General features: G+C 44.8%; 1 protein-coding gene and 1 long non-coding RNA gene across 2 annotated transcripts in view; one reads left to right on the plus strand and one right to left on the minus strand.

Moving 5' to 3' along the window:
- Nucleotides 1–512: 512 nt before the first annotated feature.
- Nucleotides 513–19886, minus strand: part of LOC121027448 (uncharacterized) — a 25007-nt gene continuing 5633 nt past the window's right edge. The window contains exons 2-3 of the long non-coding RNA XR_005788745.1: nucleotides 15103–15111; nucleotides 513–604 (exon numbers count right to left, since the gene is read on the minus strand). This is a non-coding gene — a long non-coding RNA (uncharacterized LOC121027448). The remainder of the gene's footprint in view (nucleotides 605–15102; nucleotides 15112–19886) is intronic.
- Nucleotides 19593–19886, plus strand: part of LRRC8D (leucine rich repeat containing 8 VRAC subunit D) — a 124275-nt gene continuing 123981 nt past the window's right edge. Inside the window, exon 1 of the mRNA XM_040470907.1 lies at nucleotides 19593–19732. The gene's annotated coding sequence lies outside the window, so the exon portion shown is untranslated. The remainder of the gene's footprint in view (nucleotides 19733–19886) is intronic.

Raw genomic sequence — 19886 nt, forward strand, 5'->3', positions numbered from 1 at the left:
CTGATGATTTTCCTGTTAACATGTTCCTAGAATTCAAGATGTACAGCATGTACCAGGTCAAAAAGAATTCCATTCAATGGCCTCAGGATAAAATCTTTGACTACTTCTAAAAAATAATGTAACTTTTCTTTCTTAGCTTCTTTACCCATTAAATGCTATAATGAAATTGATTAGAGAAAAAGAAGAGCAAGCACTTATTATGTTCAGCCCTTTCATATATTTCTTTTTTTTTTTTCCAGTGAAAAAGTATTAAAATATATTTTCATGAGAACACTTTCCTACTACTTTTTTTTTTGAGAGAGAGAGAGATAGAGAATGAGAGCCACCGGGTGGCTCAGTTCATTAAGCATCCAACTCTCAATTTTGGCTCTAGTCATGATCACATGGTTTGTAAGATCGAGCCCCGTGTCAGGCTCTGTGCTGACAGTGTGGAGCCTGCTTGGGATTCTCTCTCTCTCTCCCTCGCTCTCTCTCTGTCCCTCCCCTCCCTCTCTCTCAAAAAAATAAACATTTTTTTAAATGTTTAACCACTTTCAGTTTTGCATTCCCTGAAGGAATATTCTTGTGGAACTTGAGAAGTATGGGCTTTTTCTAATCCAGGCATCTTCGTTCTTTTTCCCAATATGGACATCTTTTTGTACTTTTCACTCTGGTAACAATATGCAGTTTACGAGGGTGCTGTGGATCCCCACCATATTTTTCATGATCTGCAGGTGAAGGCTGAAACACGCTATCTGCAATTCTTGAGTTGGTAAACTTGTGACACATCCAGTCTGTAGAGATGAGACACTCCACACCATTTGTCACAGTTTGTAGTCTGCCTGGGAGCCTCTGAGCTATTGAGCGCAAAATCCGCACGAGGGTGGTATCATTCTCCTCAAAGGCCAGGGGAAGCAGGTCAGAGGAAGGACTCAGCCCTTTCATAGATTTCTTATTTAATGACCACAACGATATTGACCTCTCTTTCTTTATAGTTTATAAAATTGAGGTTGAGATTTACCTAAAGTTACAGGAGCTACTAACCAGTGACTTTGAAACTCAGACGTGTTTGTCCTTAAAGTTATTAACTGGCATACGTTGTTTACAAGAGATGACTAGAAAGGGGTCCATATTTTAGAAACTTGAATTTTACAGTATTCAACATATTTTGTGAACAGCTCTTTTTTGTGTTTTATAAGAACTGTAAATAAGGCAGAGAAGTTCTTTCTCCCACTTTTCAGATGAGGAAAGTAAGGTCCGGGCAGGTTAAATGGCTGGCCACGGTCCCAGAAGTGGTAGATACTGGAACAGGAATGAGGATGTAGGTCTTCTGACGCCTCTCTGGAATGATATGTCCTCCCTTCACAGTCTCTATTTAGGCAAAGAGCCCATGTGCTAGAAGAGACCTGAGTGACCACAGAAAGTTTGGCTCTCACTTTACTCTTGCAGAAATCAAGATCCAGAGAAGGAGTGTTACTTAGCCAAAGTCGCCCAATTAGCCAACAACAGAACTGGCACCAAAAATCAGACTGCTAATGTTCCCAATGTAATGACAGATCTACTTTTTGAAAGAAACTTATAAGTGAAACAATCAATAAAAAACACTTGAAGGAAGCACTTCTTCAGTTGCTTTGGAAGCATGGAAGGAGAAGACTCAGGATGGAGAACCTTCGTGTCTTTGGTTCTATCTTCAACCCCAAAGTATTTCCTGAAAGCTTCTGTTTAGAGAAGAAAATTATCAACCAGTCATTTGTGAGAGCTACATATTACAAAGTAATTTTCCCTTGATGACGATGGGTATATTCCTACTAAAAATGTTATTTTTATGTAGGCTATATTAGCTTTAAAGAACAGTTTCTTGTAAGATCAGAAAACGTTATCCTCCTTTCAGAGACTGAAGGAGTCATTATAGCATCCAGCACTAGGGGGCGCGCTAGGAGAAGGCTGGCTACACAGACTCCCAGGAAGCCCCCTGAGCAGCTAGAGATAGGCAGAGGGGAAAAAAGAAGGGAAATAAATGGTAAGCAGGTTCAGCAATTATCATGGGGCCAGACATCACAAACCACATGATGGGTTGTGGAAAGGTATGTGTGTGTGCGTGTGTGTGTGTGTGTGTGTGTGTGTCTGCATGTTCGGTTTTAGCTTTTGTTATTGTTTTAATATAAACTTGGTCCAGAATAGGACTGATTTTTCGCATATATACCATTCAATCTTCACAACTCTGAAAAGTAGATATTATTATCTCCCCTTTATAGATGAAGAAATTGACATTCAGTGAAATTAAGTGAGGCATTCAATCATGGACAATGCAAAGTTAGATATGCAATGCAAAAGTACCTTACTATTAAGATACCATCCTTCCAGTGGTATTTCTATTGCACTGGGGCTTTTTCTGTTGGATACCATGTAATGTCCTCCTGTCTAATTAAATGCCCTTCATTTGCAGACTTTCTTAGAATTTTTTTTAGCAGGGTGATTGATGAACTTGCAAATGTCCAGGCCCTCCCTCCAGACGTTATGATACTTGAGACTGGAGATAGTGTCCTTGCATATTTAACAAGCATCCTGAGTGACGCTGATGTACGTCATTCATGAATTTCATTTTGACAAAATACTCTGAATATATTCACACTCATACATCACATCATCCTGATGTGATTTGCCATTTGCCGCTGTTACTTCAGACATTTTCTCAAGTTACCTCATTTCTTTTTTTTAAATGTTTATTTATTTAGTTTTAGAGAGAGAGAGTGGGGAGGGGGCAGAGAGAGAGAGGGAGAGAGAAAATCCCAAGCAGGCTCTGCACTGTCAGCATAGTGCCCAATGCGGAGCTCGATCCCATGAACCGTGAGATCATGACCTGAGCTGAAATCAAGAGTCAGATGCTTAACGGACTGAAACACCCAGGTGCTCCTCAAGTTACCTCATTTCTATACACTTTGTTTCTCAAGAGCAGAAGCCCTATTCCCTGCCTCCCCCATACCCAGTAGGTTCCTATTGGGTTAGCACTTTTCCAGAGCTTCTCTCTGCCTAAAATATAACTTCCTCCCTCTAGCCCTTACCCGTGTAGCTCCCACTCCCCTCCATCACTCAGTTTAGGCTGCTCCTTATGATCTTGCTGCCAGAGTCTGGGTGCGACGTTCCTATGATGTGTTCCCATGGCACCCCGCACCTCTCCCACCAGAGCATGGCACATGGGACACACACCTTTCTGTCTCGTGCGCGCATCATTCTGTATTTCCTTAGTGACTGTAGCCCAACCTCATCTGTTGGATACTTGCTGTATCCCTTTGTGAGAGCAGGAACTTTGGTTTTCTGGTTCGTGATTGGATGTCAGCATCTAGCACAGGGTCTGATGTATAGAAGGCTAATGCTCATTTGCAGAGTAAGCATTTATGATCATTTGTAGGGTAAGTGCATGAACAAACTGAGAAGAATGACTAAGAGAGAAAAGAAACTTTAAAAAGCATCTTAACTCACAGTGGGCTGGGATGCACGGAGGCAATGACTTGGGAGTCAAATGGGGCACCTAGGAGATGGCCAAGGGGAGCCGTGAAGCCCCGGTTACTTTACCAGCTTCATTTTCCCTATGGATGCAAGTCAGTTCAACTCAATACATATGCAGTGGTGCCTTAGATGTGACAGGTACTCTGCTAGACACGGCGCCTGAACTTGTAGACGGGATATTTAAAGCAAAACCATTTTGTGATCTACATGCCAGTGTGTGTAACTATTAATAGGAAACAAGAGATGACATTATTCCACTCTCAGGAGAGTTCAAATGACTGAGTCTTGTAATTGCCACATAATGCAAGAGAAGTCTTAAAGAGCAGTGCAGCATAACGGAAAAGAGCCAGGCTTTAACGCCCCATGAACCCAGGCTGGAACATCAGGGTCGCAGGGAGACTGGGCTCTATGTGTAACATAGGTGTGACAATAGTACTAATACTCCTGGCATGGAATAGCAGTGGTTAACAGTAGTGAGCACTGTGCCAGGCACTCTGCTAAGCCCTTCCCATGTATTAATTTACTTGCTTCTCTCAGCTATCCAGGATAAGTGTTTTATTATCCACATTTTACTACTTGGGGAAACTGGCTCAGAGAGGTTAAGTGATTTGCCTAAAGTGACCTGGTAATAAATGGCCCAGCCAGGATTTGAACCTGGGATTGGCCGATTGATGAAGAGATGAGATAATGCAAGATGCCTGGCAGATAATAAGTCTTCAATACACGGTTTCTAATATTCTTATTGTAATTGTATTCAAGAAGTGGGGCCCACAGAAGGATTGCTGTTGAGGTGAGTCACTAGGAGGACAGTGCAGTGGATAGGGAGGAGGGCTGGGTTCCTGGGTTGGTGACATAAGCCAGAGGCAGGAAAGGAGCCCCAGTGCTTTTGCAACTCCTCCCACACTGTGCTTCCCAGACTCAGGAGCCATCACCCCCAGACCTCAGACCTGGGGAGCCAGAACATCTTGGGGTTACAAAGAACTCACAGATCACCCAGTCAGGGTCCCGATCTGTTGTATGCATGCCCCAACCACATCCCTGCCAGGTGGCTGTCTCTGCCTAAATGTCCATGCCCACTTTACCCACCCTATTCACACCACCTCGTTAGTGCTCTCCCGCAGTGAGGGCAGGGGATAGAACCTGAGCCCCAAAAGTCACCGCTGGACAACACTCTCAAGACCTTTTAAGTCAACCCTGTATGTTGTGCACATGGTGCGCCTGCAGTGAGGGACATAACCTTGGGAGAGACTGGAGATCTTCCCTCCCTCCTAGAGAATTAGACATTCCTTCCCACTGCTGCTCCACTCCTCCCTCTGGGAGACAGGGAGGGCAGGAAAGGTGAATCCAAATTAACCTTGGTGCAGGCAGAAGGGGCCCAAGTCACGGGGACCTGGTGGCCGGGGCACCATCGCTGGGTGCCTGGAGGAGCTGTCGGAGGAGAAGAACTGGCTCAGCACTCCTGCGTTCGGAGCCTGGAACATACAAACGCACCAGCCGAGTCCGGAAGCAACACGTCCCCAGCTGGCACGGGCCCTGGTTAAAGCTCTGGGCTACAGACTGTTCATTGATGACTAATTTCCATCTCCATGGCTCCCCTCGCTTTTCCTTTCGCCAACTTGAAAACCTGGGGAGGGAGGTGTCGGGGGCTTAATTTGCTGCCTCCAGAACCCTCCTGGTTTGGCTCTCAGCACAAGGGATGGTTAGTGAAGGACCAGTGGATAAAATTCCACTTCCTGCAGTATTCACACTTGGGTACCTGTCTGTCTTGCCTTCTCTTTTCTCTAGGCACACAGCAGGCAAGGCCTTATCATCCCCCTGATGAGTCAGCACAGCTGTCTTCTTCAAAGATCTGCTGCCTCAAGCTGGAGCAGCCCTTTGGGTTTTTCAGCCCCAAGTGTCTCTTGAAATTGTACCAGGACCCTGACATCCCAAGCAGATGTGAGTCGGGAATTTATGTTATAACCACTTGATAGCTTATGTGTTCTATGTTGATAGGTGCTTGATAAAAGCAACATCACGCTGACTCTGAATGTGAGTCCCTACTGGAACAGGAGCTTTGCCCCCCCACAGCCTTTGTCAAGGACCCCCCAGCCACCCCCTCCTGCTGGGGTCCCACGGCTCCTGCTGGGCTTTGAATTTCAGCTGCAGAAACCCTCCCTGGACCTCATCACCAGTTCTTCCTAACAACCAAAGCTTTCATTGTCTCCAAGACTTGTGCTCAGGCTATTTTTAACTTGTCCTTTCTTTAAAAAAAAAAAAAAAATTACACCAGAGGAGCTTAATGAGCCCCATTTAGCTTTTTGTAGAAAAAGAAAATTTTCAGACATTAACCAGTAAGTACCGCTAAGTGCCTTGGCTGGCTAGCACCGCCTCTTAAAACCAGCTTTCCCTCCTCGGTACAAGGGTTTATTTTGGGACAGCAGCCTCCTCACCACATCACAAACATGCCATACTGGGGGTTCTGGTGAACTCAACAGAAGGTAGAGAGTTAGATGAGAGGTTCAGAAAAAGAACCCAGAGGTGCGGTGGGGGGGGGGGGGGGGGGGGAGTGGCAGGAGAGGGGAAGAGTTCCTTGCATGGTCCTGGCTGCCCAAAGCTGCCTTCAGTTTTCTCACCTGCCATTCTGTGCTTCCAGCCAGCCAGCTGTGCCTCAGATAGGAAGCAAGTTGGAGAAGGAGTGAGATTTCAGATTTGTGTTCATTGTCACATCAAACTGACACACACATACACACATACCCCACTGCTGCCACCGCCACCACCCTTCCAACAACCACAGAACAAACAATAAAAGAGCTCTAGTGTTCTTGCAGGGCATATGAAATGATGGCAATAAACGTGTCCACCGTCCATCCACCCAAACCCCAGGGTCCCCCTGGGTCAAAGTTGATTCTAGGAAAGGTTCTCAGCTGTTCTGCAGGGCAACAGGTCCAAGTCACAAATTATAGCACTGACTGCCCCCAGCAGGGTCAAAGCTGTCAGGACATGGCCATTGGCCTTCTGGACTTTTAAGGTAAAACATGACGGAGGCCTTTCCAGGGGTGAAAGTACAGCCTCACTCCCCTTGATGCTCACACCCAGCCATGCGTTTGTTCCAAAGTCTGCAGATGACCTTCCCAGGCATAGCACTTGCATTCTTCACTGGGGCTCGGCCATGCCTTCACTTAACAGACTCAGTACAAATGCTCTCTGTGGCCCAAAGTTTCTGCATGCAGTTAGAGGCACATAAATTCGGTCTTTGTAACTGCTGCTAGTGGTCTAAGGTCTTGTAGATGAGAGGGAGATACTTATACTTCATCGGAGGAAAAACTTCCTTCTGGTAAATAGCCACCCCCCCACCCTGCTTTCTCTCTCTTTTTAAGATTTTTTTAAAAGTAATCTATACACCAATGTGGGTATCAAACTTACAACCCCGAGATCAAGAGTCAGATACTCTTCTGACTGAGCCAGCCATAGCCCACGTTTTGAGCTGTGTTAGTGTTATAATGCACCATTCTTCAGAATCCATGTTATTTCAAGCATTCCATGGTAACTCACAAGATAAAAATGCTTACTCAGAGCTGGATAAAGTGCTGTTGGACCATCTCGGCTAAATGAAAAGATTTTTAGGTTGCTGGGAAGTAAAAGGGAAATTTGTAAATACCAAGAATCTTTTTAAAATTTGTTATTGTAAAAAAAAAGAAGTTATTTGCAGTCAAAACGAATGTGAGGTACTTATTCATGATGTATACAACTTCAGTTAATTAATCAAAAGCAGACAAGATGAAAAGAGAAGGTCTTTTGAGTTGACACTCAAATCTAGTGCTCATAATGAAAAAGGCAAAGAATCTCATGGTTAGACTCTTGACAAGAACTTTAAAACTCAGCAAAGCCCCATCTAAAAAGCAATTGGCTGAGGCCTTTACGTACATGGTTGCTAGCAAGGCAAAAGAATAAAGCCAATACTTTCGGTTTATACACAATATGAACAGAAATTGTGTATTTATCCTCATTCGAGGACTCATCAAATTTAGGGTAGAAGAGGGCTTGTCCCTTCTTCTGTGATTACAAGGGTGGATGAAGGTGGAGAATTAAGCTCTGCATTTGTGCTCATACCATTCCCATTGTCTGTGGGACTTTCCCTGCCCTCCTAAGTGAACCCTTATTCATCCTCTGGGACCCAGCAAAATGATCACCTCTTCCATGAAGCCTCCCCTGATACACCTGGCAGGGTATCATTTTTCTATTTGCATCTCTGCCCTTCCCTCCAGGTACTGGGATTAGGCTTTACTGATGAATGTGTTTCAGCACCCCACACAATGCTTGGCTCACAGTTAATAAGTACTCAGTAAATGTTGTTATTATGTGTTATGTATAGAAATAAATTCTTGTTAGGGTGCCTGCGTGGCTCAGTTGGTTGAGCGTCTGACTTAGTTTTGGCTTGGGTCATGATCGCACGGATTTGTGAGCCCCATGTCAGCCCCACACTAGCAGCATGGTGTCTGCTTGGGATTCTCTCTCTCTCTCTCTCTCTCTCTCTCTCTCTGCCTCCCCCCCACTCATGCTGTCTCTACCTCTCTCAAAACAAATAAATAAACTTTTTTTAAAACTTTAAAAATTCAAGAAAGAAATTCTTGTTGAATGCATGCATGTATGGCAATGGCAGGACAACAAATAATGAAAAGAGTTGATGATAGGTATCAATTCATAAATTAATAACCATCAAGCAGCTCATCACTGGGCAAGGCAGTGAGAGACAGTGAAGAAGCATAAGACAGAGTTTAGGTCCTGGTTGGAAGAGTCAAATGAAACACACATGAAATAGCAGGGGAAACACAAAACAGTATGTGATACACTTAATGGTTCAGAGTAGCAGGAAGTGGGAATCAGCTCAGCACTGAGTTCTTACCCACCCCCTCCAATACACACACACAAGAGAATTACCCCAAAGCAATGTTTAAAAGTCAAGTCAGATCTCTTTTCTAGAGTGTTCCTGACCTCATTTTGCACCCACCTTGTTCTACTTTGCCTGTTCTCTCAACAGAGGACCCCCTTTCTCATCTCCCCCAATCCCTCACACCCCTTCCTGCTTTTTCCCTTGAACTCCCTACTCCTCCAGCCCAGAGTCCCCTCACCAACTCCTAGCCTGGGACTTCTCTCCTCCTTCCTGGTTGCCCCTGCTCAGACTGACACCCAGCAGGTGCCTTCCCTGTCGTGACCTCAGAACCTTTGCTCAGGAGTGAGGGCAGACCTGGAGGGTCTGGCCCAGTGGCCTGGGGTTCTCCCTTTCCTTGGCACTGGAGGTGTTCTCTGAGAGACCAAAGTAGTTATGGAAGATCCTGAAGGAAGAGTTGCTTCACAACACCATCCCTTCTAGGCTCCACATAAAGAAGCCCAAGCCCAGGGGCGCCTGGGTGGCCCAGTCGGTTGAGCGTCCAACTTCAGCCCAGGTCATGATCTCATGGTCCATGAGTTTGAGCCCTGCGTCGGGCTCTGTGCTGACAGCTCGGAGCCTGGAGCCTGCTTTGGATTCTGTGTCTCCTTCTCTCTCTGCACCTCCCCTGTTCACACTCTGTCGTCTCTATCTCAAAAATAAATAAACATTAAAAAAAATTTTTTTTAAGATTAAAAAAAAAAGAAGCCCAAGCCCAGCGTTTGCAGACTTGACGTCCCAACTGTTGACACTCACCCATGTACACTGGCTCTCAGCAAGGATTCTGCCTGCTGTCTACAGCTTCATGTAGTATTGCCTTCCAGATGCCCAATTCCATTCTCCCTGGCTTCTGATCCTAATTGGCGTCTGGAATTTCTGAGCATCCCCTTGCCTCCTTGGTGAGGACCAGTCCAAGACAGCTGTCTTGGGGTTTAACCAGGCCCCTGCATTGCTACATATCACTTTCCCTGGGCACTCTCCCACCCTCCCTCCCAGTGTCCTAAAAAGTGCCAGGCTTCACGAGAAGGGTGGGTCTTAAAGACTGGGTCCAATGCAGAAGGGTGACTAGCAAATGTTGGCAGGTAGTGAGAACAACAAAAAATGGGAATGAAGAAGACAGGATCTTGGCGAGATGGGGACCTTTGGATCAGTCTTCTGAGGGTCTCATCCTGGGGCCAAACCAGTGCCACTGCCAATGCCGCTATCTAGATTGGGGATACTATAGTGTTCAAAAGAGCCTCCAGGGCAGAGCTAGAGTTTAAGAAGTCATAGAAAATGTCTAACTTGGGCAAATCACAGCTTACATTATGTATACCTCTCTAAGAAAGAAGGTGTAGGTTTTGAAGCCTGCAACCCCGTATGTAATCCTGAATGGTTGGACATTTAAGGGAACTGCTGTTTGATTAGTACCCCAGCCACTTGTAGTAAGGGGCAGATTGTTTGATCCTTCTGTTGTGTGTTCTAACAGACAATGTATGAGGTTCTAGGTTTACTGTTGCCATAACCTACAGAACCATAAGCAGAGCCATCAATCTCTAACTGAGCACATCTTTGAGGATTAGTTGATACCAAGCAAAATGATAAGTCCAAGCGGCTCTAATTCAGCAGGACTAGAAAAGCTGTGGACAGCATATACCCCAGTACAGAGCCCTGAAAAAAGAGCACAGCGTGTGGCCTGAAGGAAACAGATGGCTTGTGGAGGTTGTATCAGTCAGCTTTCTCTGGGTCATCCCCATGACAAACAGCGCCAGACTCTCAGTAGCTACGACAGCAAAAGTTGATTTCTTGCTCATGTCATAAGTCATCTCATATGAATAGGAGATGGGACCGTCTCCTCCTGTAAGTCCGCATTGCCCGAGGATCAGTCCCCATGCTCATTGGGACTCTGTTCCACAGTTTCTTCATTCCAAGATTCAAGCTGAAGAGGCAGTTCTAATCCAGCACCTTGCCATTTTCAAGGAAGAGGGAAAAGAGAAAAGATGAGAAACCACAGTGACTCTGAAAACTCTTGCTCAGAAGTGGTACCTGTCACTTTCACTTATATTTCATTAGTTCAAACAAGTCATATGGCCAAGTCTGAGGTCACTGGGTGGGAGGTATAATTCTCCTATAGAGAAGGACAGCAGATACTGGAAGCAGTATTGTAGCTAAGAGAAGGATGGACCTTGAACACCAGATCCAGTAGTTGATAGCTATTGTTTAGAAAACCACTACTACTTTCTGAGACAGACAATGTAACCGGGAAGCTCTATTACAAAGCCACTTTCTTTGCCTGTAAATACGGTCTGGAGGGACACAGAGTGCTGTGTAAGGGCCTCAGCTGGAGCCCATTACCTTAATCCAAGAGTGAGTCAGTGGATTTGGGGTGAAGATTGTGTACAGGGAATGGAGACAAACATTTGGGTAGAATAGTTGTTCTAAAGGAAAAACAGACAAGACCATCCACCCAATTAGAGGTGGGGTTGGAAGAATATAAGTCAAAGATGATTTCAATATTTCTCCTAACTAGCTGGGCTGTAAAGCATTGGAACATGTTATTGAGTTGACGGCAGAGGACTTTCTAAAGATTTCTCAGAATCACAGCACGTTGGCTTTCAAGGACAATATGCAACAGCTACAATGTGCCATAAGGAGCATTGCGGTTGGCCTGAAAACTCTGGGCTTGTTCCTAGGCTAGGCATTTATTAGCTGGGTGGCTGTGGGCAAATTCCTTCACTTCTCTCTGCAATTCAGTTTTTGCATTTGTAAAAATGGAGGTAACGATACATACCTAGCAGAATTGCTTGAGGACTAAATTTCCATGAAAATTATTTACAATGATTTATGAAGTATGATTATCAGAGTCTTGGTTAGAAGTTTCTCCTCAGTCTTAACCACCTGATAATTATATTAATTATATAATGTCTTGGGTTGTTCAGGGCTCTTACCACTTCATTTTGAACACCGTTTAGAAGTTTTGTTGTTGTTGTTGTTGTTGAAAACCAGGGAGGCCAGCCCGATAATACAAACCATGGATCACAGACTCAAATGGGTAAAGTCACCAGACAGGCAGTTAAAATGTGGGTTGGGTCTGGAAAATGTGAAGCACATTTGTAGGAAATATTAAAACATGGTGGAAAGAAGTAGGTCTCTGTTATAGAAAACACAATAGTGTACACAAAACGACAAAGGACAATTGCTCCTCTTTGCCTCAGAACCCGGAACCATAGGAGTGGCTGGGCCACTTGTGACCTGCAGAATGAGAACCAGCTGAAGCAGCAACTTCTCAGCCCTCGCAGGATTTTGCTACACAGGAATTACTCCAGGTTTGCCAGATAGTCTGGTTGTTCAAACTGCTGGAAATCTGGGTAGTTTTGTGACATTTCCCAGTTATTGAATATTGGCATCTAATTAAAATTTTTTCAAGAAAACTCTATGCAGTTACAACACATCCGTAGGCTTTGGGTTTACAGGTTGTCACCCAATTGTTGCACAAAAAGAGAAGAGACTCACACAGTTAATGCAGAAAACATTACTCATTTCGAAAGTGAGAAAAGAATAGAGATTCAGGGAGAGGAGGCAAACATTAATGAGGAAATTGGCAAGAGGAACTATTCATTAGTGCAGTGGAGATAAACTTCCAGGGGATATCACAGAATCTGAGACGTCTAAGATCTCCTAGTCTCATGTATTTAGATTTAGATATAAATCCAGACACATGGCCTGGGCTCCCCTTTGGCCGGGGAGCTGTGTCTAGGCTGGGCAAAGGCCCAGGAACAGGAAACGGGGCTGCTGTCTCCTCCGTGTGTCTGCAGTGCCCAAGAAGTGGCTTGCATTAGGGCAACACTGCCTTTTAGTTCCATGATTCCAACCTCTCGGGCTCACCTTTACTTTCCAATCATCTCTAGACCACACTGTTTTGAAGAACTGTTGGATGAAGTTTCAGACAGTACCCAGACATATTACTCTTTCAACCCCAGGATGCTAGGATTTCACCCATGAGTAAGAAAACCCCACAGCTGGCTTGTCTCCCTGTCCTCGGCATTCCTCTCCTCAGCTCAAGCACTGCTCAGCCTCAGCTTGACATTTAAGATTTCTGGTTGTGCTCATCTTCTCTTCCCAAGGAAGACAGCTTTCAGGAGACAACCTAACAGAGTGAGTTCCGTGTGGATTTTTAAACATTCAACTCACCATTTGGAAACAGCCGTCACTCTCCTTCCTCTTTTCAAAGGGCCACACAAATCAGTTTGCTTTGGGAGCCGGTTTTGTTTTGTTTTGTTTTAAAGTATTGCCCAATTCCTTTTTATGGTGCTTTTCCTCCGGATTTTTGTGTCATTTCAACTTTCAAATGGCAAAGTTATAATTAAGAGTCCCGCTTGCTATTTTATGTCCCTTCTAGGTTCCTCCACTTCATTTAAACCTTTTCTTTTAGCCAGATTGGAGTTCATAACAACTTTACTACACCGTAAGATAGTCTTAAGGTTAAGAAGTTACGAGGAAGTGAATGTATCATTCGTCCTTACTTATTCTTTTCACTGTTGTGTTATGTTGCTTACGTATTTTCATTAATAAGAATATGATTGACAACTTTGGAATTCTTATTTCGCAATTTTGTTTGTCAACTCAGGGCAGATTGTTTTCCTTTTCCCTTTTTGCTAGGAGACTAGAAAAAAGGTAATATTTTCCATTAAGTTTTTCTTTTGCCACACAAGCTCCTAGGTGCCAGGTGCTATTTTAGTAAAAGGTCCAGATTTGGAGACTGAATACGAATGCCTTTTCTCATTAACAAATACTTCGAGAACAGCACGATACAAATAAAATCTCTCCCTAGGAAAAGTTTTCCTGACTTTATACTGATTAGAAATCTGGACTACATTCATTCATTCATTCATTAAAACATAATTATTGACAACCTACTATGTGCCAGACACTATTCTAAATGCATGGAATACATCTGTAATCAAGACAGATAAAATTTCCTGTCTTTAAAGGGCTTATATTCTAGCAGGGGGAGATAGATACTAAACGAAAAAAAAATAATAAGTCAATGATAAGTGCTCAGAGGAAAATAGTAAAGGTGAGAGGAATGGGTAGGCATGAAATTTCAGTCTAGATACGGTTGTCAGGGTATGCTTCCCTGAGTAAGTGATGTTGGGAGGGAGGGATACAGATTGTGCAAGGACCTTGTAAGCCACTGTAAGGACTAAGCCTTTACTCTGGATGAAAAAGGGAGTTATCACAGGGTTTGGGCAAAGGAATGAGTTGATTAGTCTTATGTGTTAAAAGGCTCACTTTGGCTGCTGTTGAGAACCAACTGTGGGGAGGGATGGGGCATGAGTGGAAGCACATAGACTAGTTAAGTGGCTTATGAGTTAATACAGGAGAGAGATGATGGTGGATGGAACCAAGGCGTAACAATATGGTGCATGTTTGGAAGGATTTCCAGACAGTTTCAACATAAGTTATGAGAGAAAGACAGAAGAGCCAAGGATGACCGAGTCCAAGGCTTTTAACCCAAGCAATTGGAAGGACAGAGCTGCCATTTACTGAAAGGGAGAAAGCTGTGTGGGTTGCACAGGTTTTGGGGGGAAATCAAGAATTTGCTTTGGAAATTGTTAAGGTTGGGATATCCGTTAGAAGTCTAAGTGGGAAAACCAAAAAAGTAGTTCGAAATGCAAATGGGGGGGGCACCTGGGTAGATCAGTTGGTTCAGTGTTGGGCTCTCTACTCAGCTTGGAGGCTGTTTGAGATTCTCTCTCTCTTTCTCTCTCTGCCCCTCCCCCACTCACACTAATGCACTCTCTCTCTCTCTCAAAATAAACATTTAAAAATTTTTAAGAAATGCAAATTGGATCTCAGGAGAGAGAAATATGCTGGAGACACATATGTGGGGTTGTTGGCCGTAGAAAGGGAACTCAAAGCCATAAGAGTGGATGATCTCCTTGGAGGGAGTGAGTGTGGTGTCCTGGAAGTCCAGACAAGGTAGTTTACCAAAGAGGAGGGAGCAGTCTAATGCAGCTGAGAGGTCAGTTAAGGATTCGCTGCTATATTTAGTGGAGTAGAAGTTGTCAGTTATCTTGGTCAGATCAGTTTCTGTGATGCTTTGGGAGTAAAACCCTAATTAGATTGAGTGGAAAAGATAATGGGAAGAAAGGAATTGGAAACAATATGTTTAGATGCAATGGAGAGATAAGAAATGGAGCAGGGATAGTAGGGTCAAGAGACAGTTTATTCCTTAAGATGGAAGAAATAATATTTTTAAAAAATGTCAGACACCTGGGTGGCTCAGTCGGCTAAGCCTCCAACTTCAGCTCAGGTCATAGTTTGAAGGTTCGTGGGTTCAAGCATCGCATCGGGCTCTCTATTGTCAGCGTGGAGCAGGCTTCCGATCTTCTATCCCCTTCTCTGTCCCTCCCCTGATCTCTCTCTCAAAAATAAATAAACATTAAAAAAAACAATTAAAACTAAAAAATGTTGATGGCAATAGTCCAGCAGAGAGGGGTAAATTAGTAATATAGGAGACTTGTTGGAATTATCATTTGAGATGGGGTTCAAGAGCGGAAAAACTGGCTTTCGCTAAGAACATGAAGAGTCCATCCCTAGTCGTGGCTGGCAGGAAAGCAGAAGATATGGGTACCAATCCTCACCTAGTTAAATTTGGTGTTTTTTTTTTTTTAATGCTTCAAAAAAAAATTTTCCCCAGTGAAGAAAACACAGTCTAGGGCTACCAAAGAGCACTGGCGTGCCTAGATAGGAACCCTAATTTTTTTTCACTCTATGAATCTATCTTAGAAGGGATAGGTCCACTTCTACTCATTGTGGGTAAGACATGTACCCTTAGTTTTTCTAGTTTCGATTTCACTGTCTTATTTCTAATTATAACAGCCTGGCAAATTCCCTTCCTCTTTGGACCTCGTATTATGTCAATTCTTACGGAGAGTTACCCCACACACCCACCCAGTTCTGTTCCTCCACCCCTCACTGTTCTCCTTCCTTGACCTGCTCATTTCTAATCTGGTCTCCAGCATTTCAATTTCCTCAGCTGTGAGGAAGAGGACAATTTGCTTTCTACCTCCTAGGTTGAGAGTTTAAATAAGTCTACGTGAAATGGGTTTAACCCATGTAAAATAATAAAAAGAAGAGGAAAAGTGGACAGAAGAAGAGACTACTGAGTGTCCATTTGCTTTGACTGAGCCCCTACTCTACCATTTCAAAGCACGATATGCATATGAGCTCCCCCACATTGCCCACTGTGTTAGCTGTAGAGTTTATAGTCACAATAGATTTGGAAATCGGGTCACATTTATAATAAATGGACACACTTATAATAGGTAACATTTACTGAGCAATGCCTATGTTCTAAGGCACTTAGCTAAGCCCTTTCCACATGTCATTTAGTCCTGGGCCTCACAATAACTTGAGGTATGTATCTTCCTCCCCATTTCAGAAACCAAGAGAGATGAGAGAAAAAGAGGCTCAAATAATGTGCAATTTTGTATCCCTTCCGCTCTTTGGCATTACTGCCACTTTCCAAGCAAATGTAGTCTATATTTATTTATGTGTGGTTATGCAGGTGTATCCAGATTTAGCCCTGTGCCCCACGGCTCTTCTTCATGTTACAAGGAATTCATCATGCTATTATATTCATAAGCTACCCCAGTGTATTTAGGATCAATTTATAAAACTTGACTCCTGTACAATATTTCAAAAACATGTTTACAGATTATCAGAATTCATATTGCTTACCACATGTTGGGCATTCTACTAGGTGATAAAAAGGGGAACAATGCAAACTCGCTCCTCCCAGGAGCTCAGATGCTTCTCCATAGGAAAGTCAATTATTCATTCATTCATTCGGTATTACTGAGTGCCTCAGGGCCATGCCAAACACTATAGTTTAGGTAAGCACAAATCAACCTAGAATTACAATACTTGCTAAAAACAGATGTTCAGGTAATAATGTATAATGGCCTTTATCTTAAAAGGTCCTTTTAGACAATATGGTAAGTGCTTACCTCTAGAGCCACTTAAAGGCTGCGTAAACTTGAGCTAATTTCATAACCTCCTCAGGCCTTTGCTTCCAGTCTTAAAAAATGAGGCTAGGGGGGCGCCTGGGTGGCGCAGTCGGTTAAGCGTCCGACTTCAGCCAGGTCACGATCTCGCGGTCCGTGAGTTCGAGCCCCGCGTCGGGCTCTGGGCTGATGGCTCAGAGCCTGGAGCCTGTTTCCGATTCTGTGTCTCCCTCTCTCTCTGCCCCTCGCCCGTTCATGCTCTGTCTCTCTCTGTCCCAAAAATAAATCAACGTTGAAAAAAAAATTAAAAAAAAAATGAGGCTAGGAATAGTATCTATCTCCTAGGGTTGCTGTGAGGACTAAGCAAACATATGTACAGTACTTAGGGCGGTGCCTGGCCCATCATAAGCGCTGCACTTGTTGTTATTAGCGAGATACAGATTTACCGTGTGCCTGAACGGCTACCGGATTCCTGACTGTAACAACTCAGCAAAGGATAGTAACGGCTCTGTAAGTTCTTGTTGAACAGAACTTCTTGAAGTCTGTTTCCCCCACCTTATCCCTGTAGACATGCCTAGAGTAGCCCCAGGTTCCTTTTCTGTCATATTCCTTAACTTTGAATCCAATGTTACATCAATTATTGTCCTTCGTCTCCTTCCCATTTGTTTTCCTTGGGGAATAAAGGAAGCTGACATCCTTTTACATCCCGGACCATCACAGTGATTTTTCATTGTTTGTTATTGGGAGAGTTCTTACCAATTTTACCTTTAAAAATGTTTTTATTATTTTTCTTGTTATCTAAGTAATATGTGCTCAACATAAAAACAATGCAAACGCACAGAACTTTGTAAGAGAAAGCGAATGGCCGTCGTGATCCCACAGCCAGAGATAACCACTGCTAACTGCTTCTTACACATGCTTCTAGATTTCCACTAAGCATACATTTAATAGCATGTATGGTTAGAGACAAGAAAAAAATGCAAATAAAAATGAGATCATAGCATCCATACTGTTCTGCAGTATGCTTTTTTCACTTATAGATTTTGAATGTTCTTCCATGTACAAATAGATCTTTTTTATATTAGTGGCTACTTGGTTTCCTTTTACATATCTAGTATAGTTTGCTTAAAGTTTCCTACTGGCTTGTTAGACTTGTACACCATTACATGTTTTTGTTATTACAGACAATGCAATAAACACCTGTACATGTATTTTTAGACACATGTATAAATATTTCTGAAATATATACTTTTTGCATATGTAAGCCTGAAGTATAAACTCCTAGAGGTGGACTTATCTGGTCAAAAAGAACATATATACGTATTTTTTCCAAAATTGCCAAGTTGCCCTCCAAAAGGATTTACCCAATTTGTACTCATAAGTGTATGTGAATGCCTGCTTCTCCACACTTAACTGTATTCTAAGTATTACTTTTTTTTTCTTAGTTTATACCAATCTTGAAATTCTATTTCTCTCAAATCTCAAACCATAGTTTAAAGCCCCAGGAAGATCAAAACATGGAACAAAGTGTTTTTACAAACAGCAAAACATTCCAAATCAGTTACAATAGTGGGGTGTTTTCAATCAAACTATTACACCACTAGATGTTAACAGTTTTAAAACTGTTCTAACGTCCAGAAGAGCAAATCTGGTTCTGTGATTAAATCGCTTAGTGCACAGCCCCTGCCCACATACCTCCTTCTCAGCTGGGTGTGTGGAATAGGAGAGGCTGCTGGTATGAGGGACAGGGCAAGGAAAGTGAGAAAGCAAGAGAAGGTCAGAAGGGTTCAAAATCTAGTGTCATGTGGTAATTCATCTAGGACAGTCCCTTGAGTGTGCTCTGGACCTCTGTTCATGCTCCTCCCTGCCACGGCTGGTCTTCTTCGCTTCCAGGGCCTGATCAACAAGGGCTCCCTTTCCAGGGTCGGTTCTAATCACCCTCTTCTCTCGGAAGCCTTTCCTGAAACCTAGAAAACCACTCTTCCTAAGGCCTGCCTATATCCTATATCTAAACACACACCCACCCGAGTACCTGTCACATTTTGTGCCACATGTTTACAAAAAGCATGGGGACGCGGAGTTAATGGTGACTGAACATTCACTGACATGGAGAGACCTTAACAGAGATGAGACTTTCCGTTGTTCACAGAAATGGGTGGATTCAGATAAAAGGAGATATTGAAGTATTGGGCTGAAGCCACTTGACTTGTTATAAAGCACCAATTCCAAACATCCCTCCTGGCTTTACTTGTTTATCCCTGCTTCTCCCCACGAGAAACAGGGGAAACACATTTCAATCTTACAACAAAAACAAGAGGGAAAACTATCAGGCTGGGGAACAGAGGACAGCCTTAGCAGGACAGTCCTTAGCAGAGGGCAGCCGTTCACCTGCCTGCTTCAGGCACAAGATAAGTTTGGTAAAAAGGAATGGGGAAAAGAGAGTAGACTCGGATTAAAACAAGAACCGACTCTCCAATGTATCTTTAATAGCAGAGACAGAACAAATGAAGTCGAGAAGCTATTCGTGCCAAGATAAAGTTGTGAGTGCCCCGAATCCGAGGCAAGTACTTAGCTCCTTAGACTAGAGCCTGCTTGAACTTTTACGCCAGTTCCCCCCCCCCCCACCATGTCACTGCATTTCTCCCCATGTCGTAATATCAGAGTTTTAGTCAAAAGGACAGACCCAGGAAGGGCGAAGGTTGCTGACCTTGCCCCGCTCCCTCCAGGCGACAGCGTCTGCCTGGCTCCGCGCCCTGCTCAGGTAGGCGTTTGACAGGTAAGTCTTCAGGCGACAGCGATCTTCCCCGCCCCATGCACCTGTTCGGCGGCCAGCAGCCTCCCGCCACCAATCCCCGACCCTGGGCCACCTAACTGGCCGCTAGCCCCCTCCGGTGAGCTCGGCCCGCTGCGGAAGCGCCCCGACCCTCCGCGGGCGCGGCAGGGCGGCCAGGGGAAAGTGCTCGCCGTCACATGGAGGCCCCGGCCCGCCCCATTGGCTGTGGCCGAGCCAGTCGCGGCGCTCGCTGGCTGCGGTTGGTCCCGGAGCTGCAGCGCCTGCACGGGCCCGGAGTCCATGTTACGCTTTGTCTAATTCCCCCCGTTACAGAGTCATGTGCTGCTGCTCCCGTCGTCGCCGCTGCCGCCGCCCGTGGTGCCCCGGCTCCTCCGCCGCGCTTCGAGGTGGCAGCCGCGGGCGGGGCCTCGGGAGCAGGGTCCAGGGCGCCGCGCGCCTTCGCCGCCCCGGCGCGTCCCGGTGCAGCCGCCGCCCGCCGCAGGTGATGCCGCCACCTCCCGCCTCAGCATAAACCGTGGCTCGGCGGCCAAGCTGCCCCGACTGCCCCCCAAGGTTAGTGCTAGCCTCGCCGGGGCCGGGGCCGCGCAGGTGGGAGCCGCCCCGGAGCCGAAGCGCGCGCCCCCGGCGCAGGCGTCCTGCCCCGCGGCCGGGAACTGGCAGCGAGAGCAGAGGCGGGAGGGGGCAGCATAACCTGCGGACAGCAACA

The sequence above is a fragment of the Herpailurus yagouaroundi genome, unplaced genomic scaffold, assembly GCF_014898765.1.
Source record: "Herpailurus yagouaroundi ecotype Mexico unplaced genomic scaffold, PumYag 77, whole genome shotgun sequence".
Classification (NCBI taxonomy): domain Eukaryota; kingdom Metazoa; phylum Chordata; class Mammalia; order Carnivora; family Felidae; genus Herpailurus; species Herpailurus yagouaroundi.